This window comes from Stegodyphus dumicola, chromosome 5, assembly GCF_044657685.1.
Source record: "Stegodyphus dumicola isolate Sdum_Otavi_A_Nest chromosome 5, ASM4465768v1".
Lineage (NCBI taxonomy): Eukaryota > Metazoa > Arthropoda > Arachnida > Araneae > Eresidae > Stegodyphus > Stegodyphus dumicola.
This window is the reverse complement of record NC_140772.1, coordinates 83,255,802-83,268,493: the sequence shown is the minus strand read 5'-3', so window position 1 is coordinate 83,268,493 and position 12,692 is coordinate 83,255,802. Positions and strand designations below refer to the sequence as shown.

The following is a 12,692-nucleotide window of genomic DNA, read 5'->3' as shown; positions in this document are numbered from 1 at the left end:
TGGCGATTCGCTGATAAATATGGTTATCTTTTGAATGGATGAATGGGTTCATGGATTATAATTTGTTCAGATTTCTAATATAAATAATAGTGGGATGCTCGAGTTTCCAAGCAAGAAGTGAAACATAAGCATTTCGAAATTATTTCATTTTCTCTTAAACAACATTTTGCTTTGGGGGATGAGAATTCTTTCAACGGTTCTAAATTTGGCGACTTATAACATTTTGGCAATTTTAAGATCAGTTTCTAAAGAAAATTTTTAATTTTGAAATCTGGGAAGTTTTCAACGATTTTTTTAAAAATTGTAACATTGATAAATTTCATTAAAATAATGGTAATATATTGAAATTATATTTAAAAAATAACATTAAAATAAAACAGTTTTATTTTTCGCTGTCATATTATAAAGTTCCATTTTGGCCACTTACTATGCAATATTTTGAATCTGAAAAATAAACATGGTAATATTAAAATATATACGCTATAAAGCAAAATTTACGAAACAGTTTTTAGCAGCAAAATAGCTATGTAATTAATTAAAAATGTCGTCTTTTAAATTTTTTTATGGTAAAAGTTTTTCCCATGTACTTCTCTTAGAATGTTCAGAATTCTCAGAGTATGCATCAGTTTTCTCTATAAAATTAATTTTACACGATTTCCCTCTGATTTCTTTTCAAAATATTTCTAGCTTTTTGGTGTTACAGAATTGATAGGGGTAATTTTTCTTTAGGATTTTAGACATTGCAGCTTGGAAAGTTAAGAAGGATTTGAAGACAAGACTTATAGACCCACGATTCTAGAAGATTCCAGAAAAACGTGATAAAAGGAAAAATCTCCCCATGGTATAAACACGTAACGAATGTATTTTATAGCAAGTTTGTGATGAATTTCTTACTTTTTGGAGAACGTCTAGAAGAACAATGAACAACACATAATATTTGAATATTTTATTTCTGATACTAGAATCTTTTTCTTAACATGTTTATCTTCCCTTTATTTTCTCTATTTTTTTACTAAAACAAGCATGGAAAATATAAAATATGCTTCTAATCGCATGGACAGGCATTATAGAAAGGAATTTTTTTATTAATAAAGAAACTGAAAACTGACAATTTAAAAGATTAATCTAATGTGTCTTAAAGCATCATACACAGGGCTGGCGTTAGGCATTTTCCCATCTGATGCAATCTCTGTGGATCCTAAATTCTGCTGCCTAGTGCCTTTCTAAATTCTGCTTCCAGTGCCTGCTCTAAATTCTGAAGATTTTGCCATTTCTAGATTTTGTTGCTCGGTGTATCACTAAATGCTAAAAATTCTGCCACACCAGCTTTGTAACCGGATCTTACCATATATATTTCACATTACTAGAGAAATAAAATTCGAAACTTTTTCTATACATTCTAAATGCATTTGGTGTTTTTAGAATAAAAGAAATCTAGTTGCCTAGAACTAAAAAGCATCAGCTTTGTATAATAAACGTTATTGATATTCTAAAACATGAAATATTTGAGAGAAAAATTGCAGCGCAGTGCGGCTAAGAACGCTATTCTACTGAAACATAAACATGAACAACTGTCGTCATTCCCACAAACTCAATAGTAAAACAAAAGCAGGTTGCCAGTAACAAGATTATTGTAAATCATAACATAAAATTAAGCAGTGAAAAAATAAAATATACAAAGAAAAAAAAATACAAATATTAAATATACATCTAGCATTAACTCCGACTCTTACCATTGCAAAATCTTTAATTAAATCCAAAAATTCTAAAATGAAAAAAGAAAACGTGTTGAAGAAAGAAACTGAATACATAAAGAGACACAAATTATTATTCAAAGATATGTACAGTTATTATTATTTAAATTACCCAGATGTGTATAATTTTAGCCTTTGCTATAATTTCCCATTTCTATTTCCTCACCAGAATGCAAATGAGTTGGAGAAATTTTAAACTGAGGTTTTTGGAGTGTAAAAGACAGAGCAGGGATAAATAGAAGGGCTAGGTCATTCCTTTGTTCGACTCCTCGTCGACGCGAGCCTTATGGAGGAGGTTAACTGGAAGTCACAGCCAACTCTACAGTCGGCTGTGACTGGAAGTAATCTGACGTGTCTGTGTTGCACCCAGAGTCGTAGCTAGGGTTTTCAGCGCCCAGGGACAACTGAAGGTTTCGCGCTCACTACTGCTTGCCAAGGATGGAAAACATTTAATTCTAAAATGTCGTAACATCAGTTTGGCGCCCCTTGGATTCTGCGCCCGGGGACAGATGCCCCCTTGCCCCCCTCTAGCTACGTCCCTGGTTGCACCTGCTCTGATTTCGCGCGTTTAAAACTGTAGTTTCATTCAGTTGCGAGACGATTTTCTGGAGGTCGCATATCCCAAATTAATTTTAATGATACATATTTGTTTTCTAATAATGCAAATATTTAATAATTCGTATATATATATATATATATATATATAGTTTTAGTCAATTTTCCTTTTAAATTCTGTATTTAAAGTATCCTTTATGTAATATGGCTTCTTGTGCTGTAGCAACGTGCCGTAACACTTATAGAAATACGAAAGGAAGAGATATTGTATTTCATACTTTCCCAAAGGATAATTTGCTTTTGTCGAAAGAATGGATACATAAATGTCGAAGACGGGATTCTATTAATGTGAAAAACGCAAGAATTTGCGGCGAACATTTTCTGTGCAGTGATTATGAAGATGACATGAGAAATCGCTTACTTGGATTGCCGCAAAAGAAACTGTTTAAGTGACAATATCCCTGAATGACCTAAGTGTAAAGGTAAACAAGAATGTATTGATAATTTGAAGAACAAAATAATATCCTTAGAAAATTGTAATAAAATATTGAAAAATAGAGAAAAGAAAAATTTTAGATTGTTTGCTCAGCGACAAAGAAGGTGGATCCAAAGAACAATCCCAAACAACGAAATTTAGGAAAAAACAGCACAGATCGGAGAATTTGGAAAAACGTCTAAAGCATATTTTTACAAAGACGCAAATTAACGCATTGCTAGAAAAGAAGGAAAAATCAGGTGGACTAGTGAAGATATTTCACATTGCATTGCCATAAGAGCTCTGTAGAATACGTTTCTTAAAGAGAAATGCATATGTTTTTTCCCAAAGAAAAGCAACCCAAAAGGCAAAAAAGTAGATTGCTTCGAATGTGGTAGCCAATAAATAATATTTCAACAGCTTGTAGTTGCATTGTGACTGCACAAGTAAGCATATATAATATGTTTTGATTTGAAATATTTCTAGATGACATTTTAGAAGTTAATAGCGTAAAGCATATTTCAAATGAGAACAATTCTGTTAAGTTATTGTTACAATTATTTTTATTGTACCCTCTGTTATTATTGATTCGATTTTGCGTTAGCTTAGCATTCTAGATAAAATATATATAAAGTATAATATTAAAGTAATTGGCATAAGAAGACCTGCCCCCTTAACCCCCACTTTTGAAAAATTAAATAATTATTTGAGGTACTGCGAGTAAAGTTGTTTTGTTTAAATTAAGATAACAATCTTACATGTATTTATTTAAATGAAATATTGATGTAAGCCTGAGTTACAAAATTAGTTAAAAAATATATGTTATTATATTGAATCGGGAGAAAAATATGCCAATGTAAAATTTACAATTAGGCTGAAACTCAAACTTAGATTAGCAGAAATTTTGAAAACTGTGCCAATTTAAGGTTGCTTTTTGATTAATTTTAAATAGCTGTTATTATAATTATCTTAGAAGCAGTAGTACAGTTCTCTTAGTTAATATGCAGATAAAGAAATGATTAGAAATAAACAGGCGTTTAAAGAAAAAAAATCCCTGCAAATAAAAAAAAAAAGGGAACTTTATGCTAACAGTAGCGCATTTTATCTGTTAGTTTAAAATTGAGTAAGTACTATTAAATTTTTTAATGTTCAGTGTAAAATGCATACTGCAGCAACATTGTCTTTTCTAAATTAAAGCTATCTTTCACACGCAGCTCATTTTAAACGCTGGTTCTTCAGATTTAAAACGCTAATTTCTATGTTGTCAGTTGCATCTCCGCGCTCAGTGTCATCATGGCTACGTCATCACTCCCCACTGCCTGCTTCCATGGAGGTAGGAAGTAAGCCTTTCCTACCTCCATGCCTGTTTCAGGTAGGGGGGAAAGCTCTATGAGCTAGCCCTTCTCTTTTAAGTCCTGAAGACAGAGTGTGTTTCTGACTTCCGCTTGCTCGGTGCATTAGTACCTGCCAGCTCCGATAATTTGTAATTATTTGTCTTTGCGTTATCGCTGCGACATTTGAATTTGTTATGACGCTAGAGTTACTGAGCCAGCTTAAATTAAAATTAAATTGTCTAGTCTTTGATCACTAGCTCATATTTTTAGCTTAAATTTGACTTTTCTTGTTTAATTACATCACCACGAGCTGCAATTGATTTTGTTAGCTTAAAAACATGCCCTGAAGTTTTAAGTTCTTTTTAAATAAGAGGCTTATTTAAACCTTTGTCTGACTTTGTAGTTACTTTCAGACATAATTTACTTCGCGTCTGTCAGTGGGTTTGGGACTTTTTAACTTTTACCAGATCAAGTAAACCCTCATAGGTACATTGTGGAGAGGTTGACAAGTTAGGAGATAAAGCACACAGAAACAAGTGAGAACAGCGGTTTGCGTATTGAGACAAATTTCTAATTGTTAGATAGATGCTTAAAGAGAAGGAAATTGGTATAAAATAGCCAAAATGTTTGGGAAGTCTTCAAATTAAAAAGACGCATAAATATTTTGTTGAGTGTTGTAGCTACAAAACATAAATGTTTTGTAGCTTTTAATGTGTAATTATCCTAATATATTTTAAGAATCAATATCATAAATTACATGCATTTTAAACTGTGAAATTTTATTAGATTGTGACTTTAAATACTTATTTTTTTTTGCAAATATATTGTTAAAAATAAATAAAATTTAATAGTGGCCATGTGCATCCATAATGACTAAGGTTATGTAACTACCTAATTTAATTATTTATAAATAACTGCTTACTCTCAAAAAATTATCTCTGCATGTTAAAGCTAGTTATTGCCTTTCCTTAATCCTTACCGTGGTCACAAGATAAAACACAAAAATGTAAAAAAATCATCTAAAACTTATTCTTCGCATCTAGTGAGACTTAATACAAAACAACTTATCACCTCTGGTGCTTTAGTGTCTTAGTAGAACCTTAAAATTAACTGGATTATAATCCCTGGAACTCTACACGAAGCTACGACACTAACTGTGTCAGAAAAGAGCCCAACTAACTTTCAAAGCTTGCCAACCGTGCCTACATCAGGCCTTTATGCCGCTTGATATAAAATCTATCTGCTGTTTACTAAACCTATTGAGCAAAAATATGACAAAATGAGACATAAAAAAATCAACATAAAAGTAACTGTTAGTAAAATGTGAATAAAATGTCACTTATCTTCTTTCAAATATGCTCAACTAAGCTACTTGATAATGTTACCTGATAAATTTCATAAAGTTTATTTTATTCTCAAACTTACTAATAATTATGTTAATTAAGTTATGTTTAATAATAATGCATCCTAATTACGGATCTATTTTATTTTTAGGATGGTATTACAAAAGTGAAGTTCAAGCATAGATAATATTTTCAATTGAATTTATTCAGTTCCCATTTGCTTAATAGGTCCTTAATTTGTTTCATTAATTGTCCTTAAACGTCCTTAAAAGTACTTAATTTCCGTGTGCAGAAATTTGTGCGAACGTTGTACACACACGCCGACATCATTGTAAAAATAGTAAAGTCGTGTTATGGTGACTCTAATTTGCTCATATTCCCTGAAAACGCATGATCGAATTTTTGGGCCGAAAATATGTATTGGTAAATTCCCTCACCCATGTATTGGTAAAAATTGTCGGAAATTGGCCTTTTTCCTTTTATTATGAACTTAATGTTATAAGTACAAGTGTCTCTGTTAAAAAATTCGCTTTTAAGATTGCATTGTTTGATTTTGCGTCTTGCAAAGTAATCAAGATTCTCTTTCTATTTGATAAATGTTTTTATGAACTATGATTGCATAAGCACCCGCAGACTTGTTGTCCTCGACCGATTGCCTGCGCTATATTTATCAAGGAAGTATCTCAGAAGCCAGACGAAAAAGCATTAATAGTAGAAGCTATGTCGCGTGTATTCAGCTTGCGACATGCGTCTATTGCAATCTGTAGAAAATATCCATTTTAGCTTTTAAAAAAGTTTAATTTTTTTTTTACTTATTTAAAAAAGTTACATTTTCACCACGGAAGGAAAATCTTCTGGTGTGTGTGTGGGGGGGAAGAAGCTGTTACGAATCAACATATACATACTTTATCATCCGAATTATAAAAATACGAGTAGATTGCTTGTCACGATAGTTGAGAAGAATCATTTATAATTTATGCTTTTAATAGGGTTTTCAAACTAATATTTTTAATGTTTATTAGTGAAATTAAAATTAATAACTACATTTAGCATAATATTAATGGAGTCGAACGTATTCTATCTGCATTATATATAATCGGATCGTTTGTTCGTTTTATACCCATTATAATAATGTAAACTGAAGTTAATTGTTCTTACAATGCCGTCGTGAAACGAAGTCTAGCTGTATTGTGTTTATTAAGAAAAAAGAGTGCTACATTGTTTATACAGAAAAAGGTTACTTAAAATGAATGCAGATGCACAGCAGTGGAATAAAAATATCTGAACTACATTATAGACTCCATTTTTCTTTTTTCACGTGGTGCGGATTTTATTAAGAATTGATTCTTTTGTCCTGTTTTCTTTCTAAAAAGTGGCTTCTAATAGATGCTTATAGTAAAGAACCTAAGATTTCTTGTTTTTAAATAAGGTTTGAAAGGCTGTTTATGAAATATGGAAATTTTGTTGAAATGAAGTCTTCTGACCCATAAGTTGCAATCTTCAGCCCCTTGTTTACATACAATTCAGTATTCGATTGTGGTCTGTCTGTACGGTGGTATTTAGCAGAGGTTGATTGCCCACCCGGTGAAGCCCGAATTCAAGTCTTGATTCTGGCCAAAACACTCAAATAATATCTACTGAAAGTCGTTTCAAAAGGTTGCTGGTAGAGAGAAAGAGGTTCGAAACCTTCAGCTTCCATCTCTTGGAAATCTTTTGGTTAAAATAAGAGCTAAAACCTGGGAAGAAACGCTATGTGTGCTTTGCATGCATTAAATAATTCAATTCAAAACGAGGTTTTATAAAATATATTGGGAAAAAACACGTAATGAGTTTTCGAAATATTTGAGAAAAAGTTAGAGCCAAAACAAGGGGGAGGTGTTTGAGGTATTTGTTTCAGGTAAGCTGGATTAGTTATGAAATTTTAGAAATTCTTTTGAAAAAAAGAACATATGGTTTTTAGCTGTCAACTTTGGAATGCATCAAATATAAATTTGTAATATTAATTTTGCTCAAAATGCCGGCGTTTCATAATTTTGTCTATACTCTTTTCTAATACTGAAATCTGTTGTTCGAACTAATATATTAATTTACACTTGTTGCAATGAGCTGCATAGAAAGCACTATGTTGCCTACATTCATACTCTCTACTATCTCCCTTTAGTTTGCATTAAGTCTTACTTCGCCATAACCCGCTTTCTGAAGTCTACTGAGAATGGACGGTGCCGCAGCTGCTTGAATTTTGTTGCAACTGACCCAACGCATAAGGGCCAATTGGAATAGCATTGGGACACTAAGTAAAGGTGTCTGAAAATGAAATGCACCATATTACCCATCAGTCTTTTGCTTCACTTTTTGTTTAAAATTTTACGGTAAATGCGATGCATGGCTCAAGGTTTTGTCTTGTTATATTCATAATTAATTTGCGCGAGAACTGTGCAGTGAGTTTTATGTACGGTTGTGTGTGGAACAGTTACACAGATTATTGGACAAATTAAATGAAACGGTATTAGTCTGTCTCATTTTTTGTTCAATCTGTAACGTAAACATGTATATGGTAATGAATCAAGTTTTACTCACCACTCCTGCAATTTAATGCAACTGAAGCTTACTCCTTATTAAGCGGGAGGAGAGGGTTGAGCGGACTGGTCATGATATCTCGAAGTGGTGTTTGAATCTACACATAGACACTCGGCTCCATCTGACTGCAAGATTCGTCGGAAATACTCTATTCGCCATTAAAGTTTTATTTTCTGGGTCTCATTCCCGATCCCTGTAACTTCATTTTTTTGAAAATCTAAATACAGAATAAAATATAATTGAATGAAAGTACACTATTTATAGGAAGCTGAAGAGATGCAACAGCTGTGCCAAGCATTTACATGAGTTGAAGAACAACTGAAAGATTTACAGGTAATCTACAAATTTACGCTCTTCCTCTACAATTTGTTTTCATTGATATTTTAATTCCCTTTATTACGAGAGGAAATTTTTCTATGTGCCTCAGGTCGAGTGACGTCTGTGAAGTGGAGAAGACCTCCTACCTTTACTGTGCCAAGAGTGGACAAGCCTGTATGTAATGCGATGCGTCTGCTAAAGGACCGCTGGATATATATTTTTAATTTTTTTTATTTTAAGTCGTTCCTTTTTTTTATAATTAAACATAACATAAATTTAGTATCAAAGAAGTGAAAAAGGAAGTCTACAATTTTTTAATTTTTTTGTGGGACAGTTGAGACAAATCGTCGTGGCTAATATTAATATGACTGATACTGATATCGGAAAATATCTTTTAAAATGTTTGGTTTCGTTCCATTGATGCTAAGATAAGCAATATGAAAATATATTGAAAATGAGTTCTTTTCTTATAAAAGGAATTTTAAGAAATACAGTTTCAGAAAGATTGAAACGTAGAAGGAAAAGTTAAAAATGAAAGCGATAACGCAGTTGATTTAATTGAAATAAACACATTGAAATTAAAACATTAAAATTGATTATACAAGGAGTGGCAAATTTGTTTATTACTGCGAATAAGATTTAGTTCGCAAAAACCTAATAATCGCGAAATTTAACACTTTGAAATCCTCTGAATTAGTGCATATAAACATATCCATGAATTATTGAAAACGTTTTATCTATTTTATAGGAAAAATAGATGGAGTGGTCGTAGTTTAGAAAAGGAAGTTACTTATAAGTTATAAAATAGTGGCATAGCATTCAAGACCAAAGATATGATATGGCTAAATTGTACACAGGTGTGCAAGCTGCTATTTGACAAAGAAATTATCAAGCAAAATAACATTCCTTGTTTTGCTTATAGCTTAAATTTTATATGCAAAAATGCTGCTTTTAAAACTTTAAGCATGTTAATATTTTTAAAGCTGTGCAGAGAGCCTAATTTTTTTATAACTTTAACGAATAGAAGGGATGCCATCATGCCCGATTTAAACTAATATTAAAAAATCACATAAATACGCATTAGACATGAAGAACAAACGCAATTAAAAAATTATATTTACAAATATCCTGTGCACATCGGTTATTTAAAACGTATGGCATCAAACGACAAATCATTGAAGAGGGGTGCCATTAGCAACATTTGAAGCAAATCAATTTAAAATTTTAAAGCCTAGCATTTCAAAACTCTAATTGCATGTATAACTAAATGTTTAATAAAGAGATTAGGTCTTTCTTTACATTAAGTCAGAGCAAATATTTCTGCAAGTATTCTTGAAAAGCGTAATAATGTAGCTTTAAAGATGAATATATCAACAGAATGTAAATAGAAACGCAAAAGAAAGGTTAAGAGTTTATATAGTCAAAAATCAATTGATAAGGAAACTAATTCTTCAGAAAAATATGTTTGAATAATAGAAATTAAAGAAGTGCCAGATATTTTAATTTTATAATAGATAACGAGACACGAAAAATTCAACGAATTATCTTCCGGTTTTATAGTTTTTAATTAGTGAAAATTTAAAATCCAAAGGTCATTGAATTTAGGTAATTAAAGGGCAGCAGCTTATAACTTAGCACATATCTGAATGCTATAAATGTTGCAGAAACTAAACAAGAATATCTTATTTCAAAAATTATATTAGTTCAATAATTGCGAGCGTTCTAAAGCAGCTGCAAGATTAGATCTGTTAAAAATAATTAACGACTATCCTAAATTTAAAGCAGGTTTAAGTATATATTTAACATTGCTAGTGGCGAAAGGAGTTTTAGCAAGGTTAAAATAATAAACTTTTATAAGATCTTCAAACGATTGAGAAAATTTCCAAACATGACCATTTTCTGTATAAAACATGAATTGAATTCTGAAGTAAAGTTTGAAAAAAAAAAATAATGTAATGCGTCTGCTTGGTTGAAAGCAAGAAAAAATTAAATTATATAAAACGTTTGAAAATTAGTGCAATGCTTTTTATAGTACCTCAGTTACTATTTATACAATTTTAATGTTATTTGTTATTTATCAAAAAAAAAAAAAAAATTTTTTTTTTAGTACTTGTAACTGCAAACTAGAATATGTGTCATTTTTAATACCTTAAGCTATGATTAAATATTGCAATTAGATTCATAATGTAATGACTTCAACTAGTTACATTTACTGAATATAAAAGGATAGAGATATAGTTAACTTCTATGTACATCTTCGTTTTTACTTCCTTGTACGAAGTAAAGGAAGTATTGTAATCACGAAAAAATTCCGAGCATCATATTTCAACGAAAATATCCATGACCACTATCGAATGCAGTTTAACGATGTTTTTTGCGTGACATCTGTACGTAATGACGGAATAAAAGACTCTTTTTCCCCAAGCGGGGAATTATAAAACTGATTTAAAATGGATTCAGTGGAGATTTTTTTTGCGTCGCCTGTGCGTACGTATGTATCTCGCGTAACTCAAAAACGATTAGCCTGAGAACGGTGAAATTTTGTATATAGGAATGCTAAAACAAATGCGATACTTTCACCTTTTTAAGTTCGAAGGTACATTAATTTTCATTAATATTTTAACAGGAGACTGTGGAGATGTAGTTAATCTTCCTTAGACACAATACATAGCTTATATTCTCAGATAATATAAACAATATGTTCAGGATCGCTCTCCAGCAATGCCAACTTTTGGGCACTAGATCATAAATTATGCCGCAAAATGTTAGTGTATACTGGCTTACTTTTATACTTCCTTTCTCCTAGTGTCAAGTATCAACTCCAGAATACGACATGTACACTGCTCAAAAAAAAAAAAAAAAAAAAAAAAAAAAAAGGACAGTGCTATATCTCCCGTTCTACTGGGGCGATTCACGAAATTCAAATTGCGTTCTTCATGTCTCGAAAGCGCGACACTTAGGATGTATATTAGATTTATATATAGCACTATTCTAACATAGGTATTTTGACACAAAATCGGACTTTTTCTGAAATAACATACCAATTTTTTTACATATTTCGATTCTACGACTCAAATTATGCCAGAATACCAAGTTTTGTAAAAATCGTACGAGTACGTTTTGAAATATTAGCTCTCAAAATTTTAGCTCCTCAATGTTAATTGAATTTGGCAAATATTTATTTATATCTCTTTTTTTTATTAAACGTTTTTGATTTTTTCTCTCACATTTCGAAATTTAGGTTCATTCCAAATAAAATTTACCCATTTTTTGTGTTTTATTTTTTAAATTTCTATTTTTAAATAATTTTTATAAATTTTTCGAAAAATATTTTGAATTATAACCAATAAAAATTTTACCTTCATCTTAAAGTAGGTATATTTTTAAGCATATCTACAAAAAATTAGACTTTTTTATTCAGAATTTTCTAAGATATACACAAATTTACATATTTTCGCGTTTTGAAATTTGGCAATTTTTTTTTTTTTTTTTTTTTTTGAGCGATAATAACGCCAAATGTGGTCTATGGATTTTTGTTACACTGTATTGCCACAGCTATTTTTAACCTTAAATTTCAAGTAAAATTTTACGGAGAATTAATTATATGACATTTTTTCCCTCAATGATGCGTAATAAATATTTATTAATACTATATGAAAAGCTATTTTTTTAAATAAATTTTTAAATATTTTTTTAAATTTCTCTCTATCTTTTTTTTTTTTTTTTTTTTTAAATAAGAGTAAATTTTTACCTTCGGCGTTTTATCGTCTGCTACTTTACTTCGTTTAAATCGAATTGTCTAAAACTGAGAATTTTCGTTTTATGTTTATTTGAATTTTATGACATTAACTGCACAATTTATTTCTAAGCAAACTGATGCTTTTGAAGTGGCTGAAAGAGCGGCTGGTACTGTCATCCATATTTTTAAAGCACAGTATATTTTTATAGAAACATAAGATTTAGAATAATCATTTTTATAAAAGTCAAATTATGATATAAATATACAACCCTCTAGAGACTGAATTAATGGAAGTTCAATGGTTATGTAGAAATGATCTGCAGCTACTTAATCGCTGGATAAGTCAGCAGATTCCGTGGACAAGTAAGAATAATTATATAAACGACACCCAACATTCTGAATTCAATTAACAACGAGGATACGATGTTTATTAAATGAATTCAAGAAGTTTTAAAACATAAAAAATCAACTCATTTTTTATCCAAAAATGTATTTTTGTGCGTAGCGTATTTTCATTATTCTAATTTAAAATTCTAATAATTCTTAAAATTCTAATTTAGAATGTAATTGTCAAGAACTGATTCCTAATCATTAGTA

The 12,692-nt window shown here is 30.7% G+C and overlaps 1 protein-coding gene across 9 annotated transcripts in view; it reads left to right on the top strand.

Annotated features, from left to right (window-relative positions):
• LOC118197810 (secernin-2-like) overlaps positions 1-12,692 on the top strand; it is a 184,228-nt gene that overhangs the window by 68,212 nt on the left and 103,324 nt on the right. For 2 of the 9 annotated variants that reach the window (XM_085816816.1, XM_085816817.1), the window contains exons 2-3: positions 8,303-8,371; positions 8,466-8,530. The exons of 3 other annotated variants lie outside the window; for them this stretch is intronic. The gene's annotated coding sequence lies outside the window, so the exon portion shown is untranslated. Of the gene's footprint in view, positions 1-729; positions 842-2,617; positions 3,231-8,302; positions 8,372-8,465; positions 8,531-12,692 lie in introns of those variants that run through there. 4 more of the 9 variants (XM_085816821.1, XM_085816819.1, XM_085816824.1 and 1 more) reach the window with 3 other exon arrangements.